At 48.5% G+C, this 10590-nt stretch overlaps 1 pseudogene; it reads right to left on the bottom strand.

Annotated features, from left to right (window-relative positions):
* Positions 1 to 3306: 3306 nt before the first annotated feature.
* LOC102129256 (kynureninase-like) lies at positions 3307 to 7346 on the bottom strand (annotated as a pseudogene).
* Between the last annotated feature and the right edge of the window lie 3244 nt (positions 7347 to 10590).

Genomic DNA, 10590 nt, shown 5'->3' with positions numbered 1-10590 from the left:
GAGCCCGCCACCACGCCTGGCTAATTTTTTGTATTTTTGGTAGAGACGGGGTTTCACCTTATTAGCCAGGATGGTCTCGATCTCCTGACCTTGTGATCCGCCCGCCTCGGCCTCCCAAAGTGCTGGGATTACAGGAGTGAACCACCGCGCCCGGCCTACAAAATTTTTTTTTTTTTTTTTTTTTTTTGGGATGGAGTCTCGCTCTGTCACCCAGGCTGGAGTGCAGTGGCCGCCTCCCGGGTTCACGCCATTCTCCTGCCTCAGCCTCCCGAGTAGCTGGGACTACAGGCGCCTGCCACCTCGCCCGGCTACGTTTTTTTTGTATTTTTAGTAGAGACGGGGTTTCACCGTGTTAGCCAGGATGGTCTCGATCTCCTGACCTCGTGATCCACCTGTCTCGGCCTCCCAAAGTGCTGGGATTACAGGCTTGAGCCACCGCGCCCGGCCCCTACAAAATATTTTTTAAAACACCTTGATCAGTATAAAGCCCTGTGCCTGTGCTCAATCTGCTATTGTGACAAAATCGTGCTCAGGCCCCTCCCACCTGCAAACAAATTCTTTGACATTTACCCACCACGGTTTCCTGCGCAGTCTCTCCTTTTCCCTCCCCTTCTGAATTTTAACAAATATCCCTCTTCTGTAAAGTGTTTGGCTGAAAAAAAAAAAAAAAAAAAGGAAAACAGATCACAATGGCTTAGACAAATAAGGGTTTATTTCCCCTATCACTGTGAACCTGGAGACCAGCCATGGTTGGCATTGTTTCCCCAGCCCGGTGATGGCAGGGCTGACGTCCTCTGTAATGCCCTTGGCGTTTCCCTCTTGTTTACAGCGCGGCTGATGCTGCTCCTGGCGTTGCATCTCCCTCCGCATTTAAGACAGAAGGGAAAAGGAATGATAACTTTCAGGGTTAATTGAAAGCATTTGTCAATTTTGTCAATAATTTCCCAGGCACCCCACCCCCTCACCCCCCACGCCCACCCCCGACCCACACAATGAGATCTAATGAGACTCCTTAGATGTCATTGGCCAAAACCGTGTCACATGGTCACTCCTAGCTGCAACAAAGGCTGAGAAGGTAATTAGTTTATCTTTTCCAACCTCCACAGTGGAAAGCAGCAGGGAAGAGGGGAATTGGGAATGGCACACATGGGTCAGTCAGCTATTATAATAGTGTCTGCCACACCTTACCCCTCCGTCTTCTTCCAGCCCCTCCATTCCCCAGGACCTGCCCTCCAGCCACCCCTGACCTCCTCCTTCATCCAGGGGCCACCTGTTTCCATTTCTTTTGGGATGTCAGAAGCTCACAACTCTGGGGCTGCACTTCTGCAGGGTAGCAATCAGATGACACTGAGTAGAACTGCATCTTTTCTTCTTCTTCTTTTTTTTTTTTTGAGACAGAGTCTCACTCCATCACTCCAGTCTGCACACTAGCCTGGAGTGCAGTGGTGCGAACACTGTAGCCTCAACCCCCTGGGCCCAAGTGATCCTCCTACCTCAGCCTCCCGAGTGGCTGGGACTATAGGTGCATGCCACCATGCTCAGCTACTTTTTTTTGTTTATTTTTTTGTAGGAACAGTGTCTCTTGCCAGGCGTGGTGGCTCACGCCTGTAATTCCAGCACTTTGGGAGGCCAAGGCAGGTGGATCACAAGGTCAGGAGTTCGAGACCAGCCTGGCCAATATGGTGAAACCCCATCTCTTCTAAAAATACAAAAATTAGCCAGGTCTGGTGGTGGGCACCTGTAGTCCCAGCTACTTGGGAGACTGCCACAGGAGAATCATTTGAACTCAGGAGGTGGAGGTTGCAGTGAGCCGAGATCGCACCACTGCACTCCAGCCTGAGTGACAGAGTGAGACTGTGTCTCAAAAAAAAAAAAAAAAGAAAAAGAAAAAAGAAAAAGAAACAGCGTCTCTTACTTTGTTGCCCAGGCTGGTCTCAAACTACTGGTCTCAAGTGATCCACACACCTTGGCCCCCCAAAGTGCTGAGATTACAGGTTTGAGCAGTGCACCTGACTTTCTATACTCAGATTCTAAAACACAAATCTCATTGTGTTCTGGCTCAAAATCACCCTTAATAATTGGCTCTCCTGGAGCCCCATTTCCCTATACTGCCTGCCTTTGAATATCTCACTGTTGTAACACTGAAACACTTAAAGAGTCTGCTGTCCTTTCTCTCTGGTTGCTTCTAGGGTCTCTTCTTTGACTTCGGTGTTCTATATTTTCACTACAATATGTCCAGGCATGAATTTCTTCCTACCTATCTTGCTTGGTTGGGATTCACTGGATCTCTAGAATCTATGCATTTGGTGGTGCTTATTAGATATGGAGAAAAAATGTCAGACTTTATGTTTTCAAATACTGCATTTGTCTCGTTTTCTCTTCTCTGTCTGGAACTGCTACCTATGTTGTTAGATCTTCCTGTTGTATTCTCCCTGGCTCCTAACCACTTTTTTTGTTTGTTTTCTCCTCCTCCTCCTTCTCCTCCTCCTCATTCTTCTTCTTCTCTTTTTTCTTCTCCTTCTCCTTGCTACTGCTGCTGCTGCCACCTCCTCCTGCTCCTCCTCCTTCTTCAGTTTCTCAGAATTATTCTTTTTTCCCCCTATTTTCCATTTATTTTTCTTTCTGGGTTGAATTCTGGATAATTTCTTCAAATCCATCTTCCAGATTATGAATTCTTTATTCAGCTTTGTCTAAACTCTCGTTTAAACTCTCCATTGAGTTGTTAATATGTTACAAGGTGTCAAATTTCTAGAAGCTCCATTTATTTCTCCTTGGCATTTGCTTAGTTCTCATTCCTCACCCTTTGCTCGTGTTGCTCCATCTTCTCCCACCTCTTCCCCTGGCAAATTCCTATACAACCCATTTCTTTCCATCCCCAGGGAGCTTTCCCTGACCTCCATGATGGACTGGGGCTTTCTTGGGCCCTTCAGTCCCTGGGACTCCTTTGTTACAGCACTGATCACCTTCAGCGATGATTGGCTGGGTCTGGATCTGCCTCCCCCCTCAGACCTGTGCTTCTCAGAAGCAGGGGCCATATCTGCATCCTCTCTCAGGGATAAGTGCAGGAGGTTTTCAATAAACTTGTATAAAATAAAAGCAATTTCCATAGCCCATCCATCACTCCTTAGTCTTACTTGTTTCATTTACTTATTTTATGTTTTTTCTGTAAAGTATATTACTTACTGCCAGCTACATGCAATCAATTATAAAATACTTTCAATAACTAAAAATTGAATAATGGTAAAAAAGAAAAAACAACACATCAACTTTCAGTATAATTTGCTTAAGTTGTTCTAGAAAACACTGCTAATTTTTTGTTTCTGCAGAGTGAAGTACAGAAGTGAGCAAATTGATAATTTTTTTTTTTTTTTTTTTGAGACGGAGTCTCGCTGTGTCACCCAGGCTGGAGTGCAGTGGCTGGATCTCAGCTCACTGCAAGCTCCGCCTCCCGGGTTCACGCCATTCTCCTGCCTCAGCCTCCCGAGTAGCTGGGACTACAGGCGCCCGCCACCTCGCCCAGCTAGTTTTTTGTATTTTTTAGTAGAGACGGGGTTTCACCGTGTTGATAATTTTTTTTCTTTTTTTTGGAGACAGGGTCTCACTCTGTTGCCCAGGCTGGAGTGCAGTGGTGCCATCACAGCTCACTGCAGCCTTGATCTCCTGGTATCAAGGGATCCTCCTGCTTCAGCCTTCTGGGTAGCAGGGACTATAGGTGTGTGCCACCATGCCTGGCTAATTAAAAATAATTTTTTTTTTTTTTTTTGGTAGAGACAGCGTCTCACTATGTTGCCCAGGCTGTTCTCAAACTCAAGTGATCCTCTGGCCTCAGCATCCCAAAGTGGTGAGATTACAGGTGTAAGCCACTGTACCCAGCCCAGATTGATAAATTTATAAACATCATGGAAAGAATGATAGAAAGGAACTGGAGCCACTTGAATGCCATTTGGATTCCACTTATCATAAACCACTCCTCTTTTTTCTACCTCTTGGAAAACATCTTTCTTTGGAACAGAAAAATGTTAATGTCATCTGGCAGCCCTGATCCTCCACATGGGATGGAGTAATGGTATTCACCATTGGCTTCTTAGATTCTGCCTTATTTTTGCCATAGCAGTGCTAGATCAGGTATTCCGGATAACCAGTTAGCAGAATAGATTTCCTCCACAATGCTTTAATCGCTGCCTGCCTAAAGATCTCTAAACTAGTGTGTACGAAACAGACCAGCAAAATGGAAGGATTTGAAATTTGGAATCCGGCTGGGCGCGGTGGCTCACGCCTGTAATTCCAGCACTTTGGGAAGCAGAGGCAGGCAGATCACGAGGTCAGGCGATTGAGACCATCTCGGCTAACGCGGTGAAACCCCGTCTACTAAAACTCCAAAAAAGTAGTGGGGCGTGGTGGTGGGCTCCTGTAGTCCCAGCTACTTGGGAGGCTGAGGCAGGAGAATGGCATGAACCTGGGAGGTGGAGCTTGCAGTGAGCCGAGATCAAGCCACCGCTCTCCAGCATGGGCGACAATGCGAGACTCCATCTCGGAAAAAAAAAGAAAAAAAAAAAGAAATTTGGAATCCACTGACCCCAGGGATTAACTGCAGTTGGTTATCTATCTCAAATCTGGTGCTGAGTTCACAGCCAAACCAGCCCACCAGCACAGCTTTAATCATATGGGCATGCTTTTCATGGAAAAAGCGCCTGCAAGACCTCCTGCTCCTGCATTTAAATTACTGTGGGAACACCAGTGGGCAAAGTCAACTCTGCCGTCATGTAAGTGGAGTTCAGTATTTCCAACTGTACGTGCTAGATCAAGCCAGCAAAATATCTCTTCACTTGTCCAGCTTTCGTGGTAGCAGGTATATTAAAGAGCTGCCCAGGGCTGGGCACGGTGGCTCACGCCTGTAATCCCAGCACTTTGGGAGGCCGAGGTGGGCGGATCACGAGGTCAGGAGATCGAGACCATCCTTGCGAACATGGTGAAACTCCGTCTCTACTGAAAATACAAAAAAATTAGCTGGGCATGGTGGCGGGTGCCTGTAGTCCCAGCTTCTAGGGAGGCTGAGGCAGGAGAATGGTGTTAACCCGGGAGGCGGTGGAGCTTGCAGTGAGCCAAGATCGTGCCACTGTACTCCAGCCTGGGCAACAGAGCGAGACTCCGTCTCAAAAAAAAAAAAAAAAAAAAAAAAAAGAGCTGCCCAGTATAAAAATGCAGCCCACTCAACAGGATTGCTATAATCGAGCCTCCTCCCTTCTCAGTTGCTTCAGGGATATCCTTTATTCTTTTTTTTCTGAGATGGAGTCTTGCTCTGTCACCCAGGCTGGAGTACAGTGATGCGATCTTGACTAACTGCAACCTCCACCTCCTGGGTTCAAGTGATTCTCCTGTCTCAGCCTTCTGAGTGGCTGAGATTACAGGCACACATCACCACACCCAGCTAATTTTTTTGTATTTTTAGCAGAGATGGGGTTTCACCATGTTGGCCAGGTTGGTCTCAAACTCCTGACCTCAAGTGACCCGCCCACCTTGGCCTCCCAAAGTGCCTCGATTACAGGTTTGAGCCACCAGAGTCACCACGCCCAGCTGATATCCTTTATTCTTTTTTTTTTTGGGGGGGGATGAAGTCTTGCTCTTGTCCCCCAAGGCTAGAGTGCAATGGCACAATCTCAGCTCACTGCAACTTCTGCCTCCCAGGTTCAAGCGATTCTCTTGCCTCAACCTCCAGAGTAGCTGGGATTACAGGCGCCTGCAACCATGCCCGGCTAATTTTTGTATTTTTAGTAGAGACGGGGTTTCACGGTGTTGGCCAGGCTGGTCTCAAACTCCTGACCTCTGTTGATCCTCCCGCCTTGGCCTCTAAAGTGCTGGGATTACAGGCTTGAGCCACTGTGCCTGGCCAATATCCTTTATTCTTAAGGTTTCTTCTCCTCTCTTGGCTTTATAACCCCCACTTTCCTCAATGTTAACTCCATGGAGTTGTAGCTGTGACTCAATAGTCTTATGATTAAAAGAGAAAGCTTTGGCTTCTATAAGAATTTTATACCATTTGGTATAGGCTGAAACAATAACTGGACTAAGGCTGGGCGCGGTGACTCACGCCTGTAATCCAAGGAGTTCAAGACTAGCCTGTGCAACATGGCAAGACCCCATCTCTATTAAAAAAATTACAAAAATTAGTCTGGCGTGGTGGTGTGTGCCTGTAGTCCCAGCTACCTGGGAGGCTAAGATGGGAGGATCACCTGAGCCAGGGAAGTTGAGGCTGCAGTGAGCTGTGATTGTGCCACTGCACTCCAGCCTGGACAACAGAGTGAGACCCTGGATAACAGTAGAAGATGTAGATTAACAGCACATTCACTAGGGCTCTTTCTTTCTTGTGGGCTCCTACAGTCCTTCTGTAGGCCTACAATACTCTCATCTCTGTATCCCAAGGACGCTCCCTTCTTCATGACCACAGGCTCCCATTTTGCCCCACTTAACTAGCTCTTCTTCAAGATCTGTTTTAACCATTTTTGGTTGAAGGCCAAGAGAATGTTCCAGGAAATAGATGGCATTTTCATCCTTTTTTTTTTTTTTTTTTTTTTTTTTTTTTTTTTTTTTGAGACGGAGTCTCGCTCTGTCGCCCAGGCTGGAGTGCAGTGGCCAGATCTCAGCTCACTGCAAGCTCCGCCTCCCGGGTTTACGCCATTCTCCCGCCTCAGCCTCCCGAATAGCTGGGACTACAGGCGCCCGCCACCTCGCCCGGCTAGTTTTTTGTATTTTTTTTAGTAGAGACGGGGTTTCACTGTGTTAGCCAGGATGGTCTTGATCTCCTGACCTCGTGATCCGCCCGTCTCGACCTCCCAAAGTGCTGGGATTACAGGCGTGAGCCACCGCGCCCGGCCTGGCATTTTCATCCTTATTCACTAAAGATAAATCAACTGGAGGCAGATCCTGCATTTGGGGACATAAAAATACTCCCCACCTGGGCACGGTGGTTCATGCCTGTAATCAGAGCACTTTAGGAGGCCGAGGTGGAAGGACTGCTTAAGGCCAGGAGTTTGAGAGCAGCCTGGGCAACAAAGCGAGACCCTCTCTCTAGAAAAAATTTTAAAATTAGCTGGGCATAGTGGGGAAAGCCTGTGATCCCAGCTACTCAGGAGGCTGAGGTAGGAGAATCCCTTGATCCTAGGAGTTCCAGGCTGCAATGAGTCAAGATCACATCACTGCAGTCAGTCTGGGTGACGGAGTGAGGCCCTGTCTCAAAAAAATTAAAAACAAACAAACAAAAGCTCCCTGAAGTGCCTTAGCCTATGTTCCTGAACTAGGTGGAAAGTGTCCCTGTCATCTGCTGGGCGGCATTTGAGTTCAACCACCATGCTTTGCACTGCGACAGCTGACAAATTGTTCTCAGCTAGAATTCTGGTGTGGTCCTCAGCTCCCAGAACCTCTCAAGAAACTTCTCAAGCATTCTTTACAAATGTATAGGCCAGACCACCTCAAACGCCCGTGCCTCCACTTAGGGCTCCTTCCCCTAAGTAACTCTGCTCTTCAGACTCAGGTAAACAAACACTTGCTTCCATGTACTTGCTTTTAACTTCATTAATTCACTTCCCCATCTGTAAATTCATTTCCTTATTCACTCATTTATTCATTATTCACTCGATACATCTTTTCTTTTCTTTTTTTTCTTTTTATTTTTTTAGAGATGGAGTTTTGCTCTGTCACCCAGGCTGGAATGCAGGGATGTGATCTTGGCTCACTGCAACCTCTGCCTCCTGGGTTCAAGCCATTCTCCTGCCTCAGCCTCCCAAGTAGCTGGGACTACAGGTGGATGCCGCCATGCCTAGCTAATTTCTTTTGTATTTTAGTAGAGACGGGAGTTTCACCGTGTTGCCCAGACTGGTCTTGAACTCCTGAGCTCAGGCAATCCAACCGCCTTGGTCTCCCAAAGTGCTAGGATTACAGGCATGAGCCACAGTGCCCAGCCTCTCGCTCTGTCGCCAGGCTGGAGTGCAGTGGCACAATCTCGGCTCACTGCAAGCTCTGCCTCCGGGTTCAAGTGATTCTCCTGCCTCAGCCTCCCAAGTAGCTGGAACTACCGGCACTCACTACCACGCCCAGCTAATTTTGTTGTATTTTTTTAGTAGATACGGGGTTTCACCATGTTGGCCAGGATGGTCTTGATCTCTTGATCTCATGATACACCTGCCTTGGCCTCACAAAGTGCTGGGATTACAGGCATGAGCCACCGCGCCCGGCCTTGATACGTCTTTTCTAAGTACAACATAGGTTGATGCCAGTAGATACGGGATGAACTAATGAGTGACTGAGGCAATCTGCTGTGAGAAATTCTAACAGCCAGGAAGGCTTCAAGTTGGGGTAACACTGGAGTAGGGTCTGGAAGGAGGAAAGCTGGGGAAAAGATTATGTGGGTATCCCATAGCAATGTGAAGAGGGCCCCAGTGGGGAGGTCACCAGCCCGTGGGATGCAGCCCGTGGGACCTGGATGCTCCCCAGCATATGACTAGTGCATCTACTTCCTCTCTTTGCCATGCCTGTCAGGAAGCTCAGAGTTCAGCTTGGTGCAAAGGTAGCAACTGTTGTTCGCCAGAGATTTTGTAGTTATCTCTGTTTTGTTGCCCAAAATTTTTGACCTTTACATTATCTATGTCTCTTATGGAAAACTTGAAATTGATGGAGTAAAATTAATAATAATAATAAAGACCTGATTCTCAGTAAGTGATGGATTCAGGACGTAAATGCAGCTCAGAGTCCAAGTGTTGTACAGTGATGTCAGGCTTGTGTTAGCTATCACTGCAGTAATGCCACATAACAAACAACCCCAAAACTCAAGTGGCTTAGAACAATCATTGAATTCCCCCTTATGCATCTACAGGTTAGCTGAGGGTCAGTTGGTCTTGGCTGGGTGGCTCTGCCTCAGGCTAGGCTGGGATACAGGCTCTAGGCTGGGCTCCGGCTGTTCCATGTGTCTCTTGGTGGGGCGAGGCTGAAGGACCGGCAGCCATGCAGGGGGACGATCTTCTCATAGCAGAAGCACAAGAAGACAGCCCCACTGTGAAAGTGCACCTCAAGCCTTCGGTCTTGTTATATCTGCTGCCATCCCTTTGACCAAAGCAAGTTACATGGCTGAGCCCAGAGTCCAGAGACAGGGAGTGCACTCTGCCCACCTGGAGGCCGTGGCCAGGGTGAGGGTCAATGCCACATGCCATTTGCATCATCCAGTCTGGTCCCCACCCCTGTTTCTCAGATGGGTACCCCAGGTGGATCAGCATGGGACCAGGCAGGGTGCCTTGACTTCCCATTCCCTTTCTTTTTTTTTTTTTTTTTCTGAGACGGAGTCTCGCTCTGATGCCCAGGCTAGAGTGCAGTGGCCGGATCTCGGCTCACTGCAAGCTCCGCCTCCCGGGTTTACGCCATTCTCCTGCCTCAGCCTCCCAAGTAGCTGGGACTACAGGCGCCCGCCACCTCACCCAGCTAGTTTTTTGTATTTTTTTAGTAGAGACGGGGTTTCACCGTGTTAGCCAGGATGGTCTCGATCTCCTGACCTCGTGATCCGCCCGTCTCGGCCTCCCAAAGTGCTGGGATTACAGGCTTCAGCCACCGCGCCCGGCCCCCATTCCCTTTCCACATCCCCGAGCAGGATCTCACATCACCTGACTGATCCCCCTGGGGTGGGACCAATTCTGGAAATGGCAGTTGCTGATGGAAGAACCTAGACTTCAGAATCACAAAGACCTGAGTTCTCTCTGTGCTCCCCAAAGCCAGCAGTGAGTCCTCGAGCAAGTCCCACACTACAAAGGAGGAAACTGAGGTTCAGAAGGGTTTAGCGACACATAGTAAGTGCTCCATCAAAAGCGGCCATTCAGGCTGGGCATGTTGGCTCATGCCTGTAATCTCAGTACTTTGGGAGGCCGAGGTGGGTGGATCACTTGAGCTTAGGAGTTCAAGACCATGGTAACATGGTGAAACCCCATCTCTACAAAATAAAAAACTAGGCAGGCATGGCAGTGTGCACCTGTAGTCCCAGCTACTCAGGAGGCTGAAGTGGGAGGATCACTTGAGCCCAGGAGATTGAGGCTGCAATGAGCTATGATAGCACCACTGCACTCTAGTCTGGGTGACAGAGTGAGACCCTGTATCAAAAAACAAACACCCGGGCGTGGTGGCTCAGGCCTGTAATCTTACCACTTTGGGAGGCTGAAGCGGGTGGATTACTCAAGGTCAGGAGTTTGAAACCAGCCTGGCCAGCATGGTGAAACCCTGTCTCTAGTAAAAAAAAAATACAAAAATATTAACCGGGCGAGATGGCAGGTGCCTGTAATGCCAGCTACTCAGGAGGCTGAGGCAGGAGAATCGATTGAACCCGGGAGGCAGAGGTTGTAGTGAGCCGAGATAGCCCCACTGCTCTCCAGCCCGGGTGACAGAGCGAGACTCTGTCTCAAAAACACCCAGTCCCTATTCACCCAGTATCCATCTACCCAGTCTCCATCCACCCAGTCCCCATCCACCCAGTTTCCATTCACCCAGTCTCCATCCACCTAGTCTCCATCCACCTAGTCCCCATCCACCCAGCATCCATCTACCCAGTCCCCATCCACC

This window comes from Macaca fascicularis, chromosome 16 (genome assembly GCF_037993035.2).
Source record: "Macaca fascicularis isolate 582-1 chromosome 16, T2T-MFA8v1.1".
NCBI lineage: Eukaryota > Metazoa > Chordata > Mammalia > Primates > Cercopithecidae > Macaca > Macaca fascicularis.
This window is presented reverse-complemented; position numbering and strand designations above follow the sequence as displayed.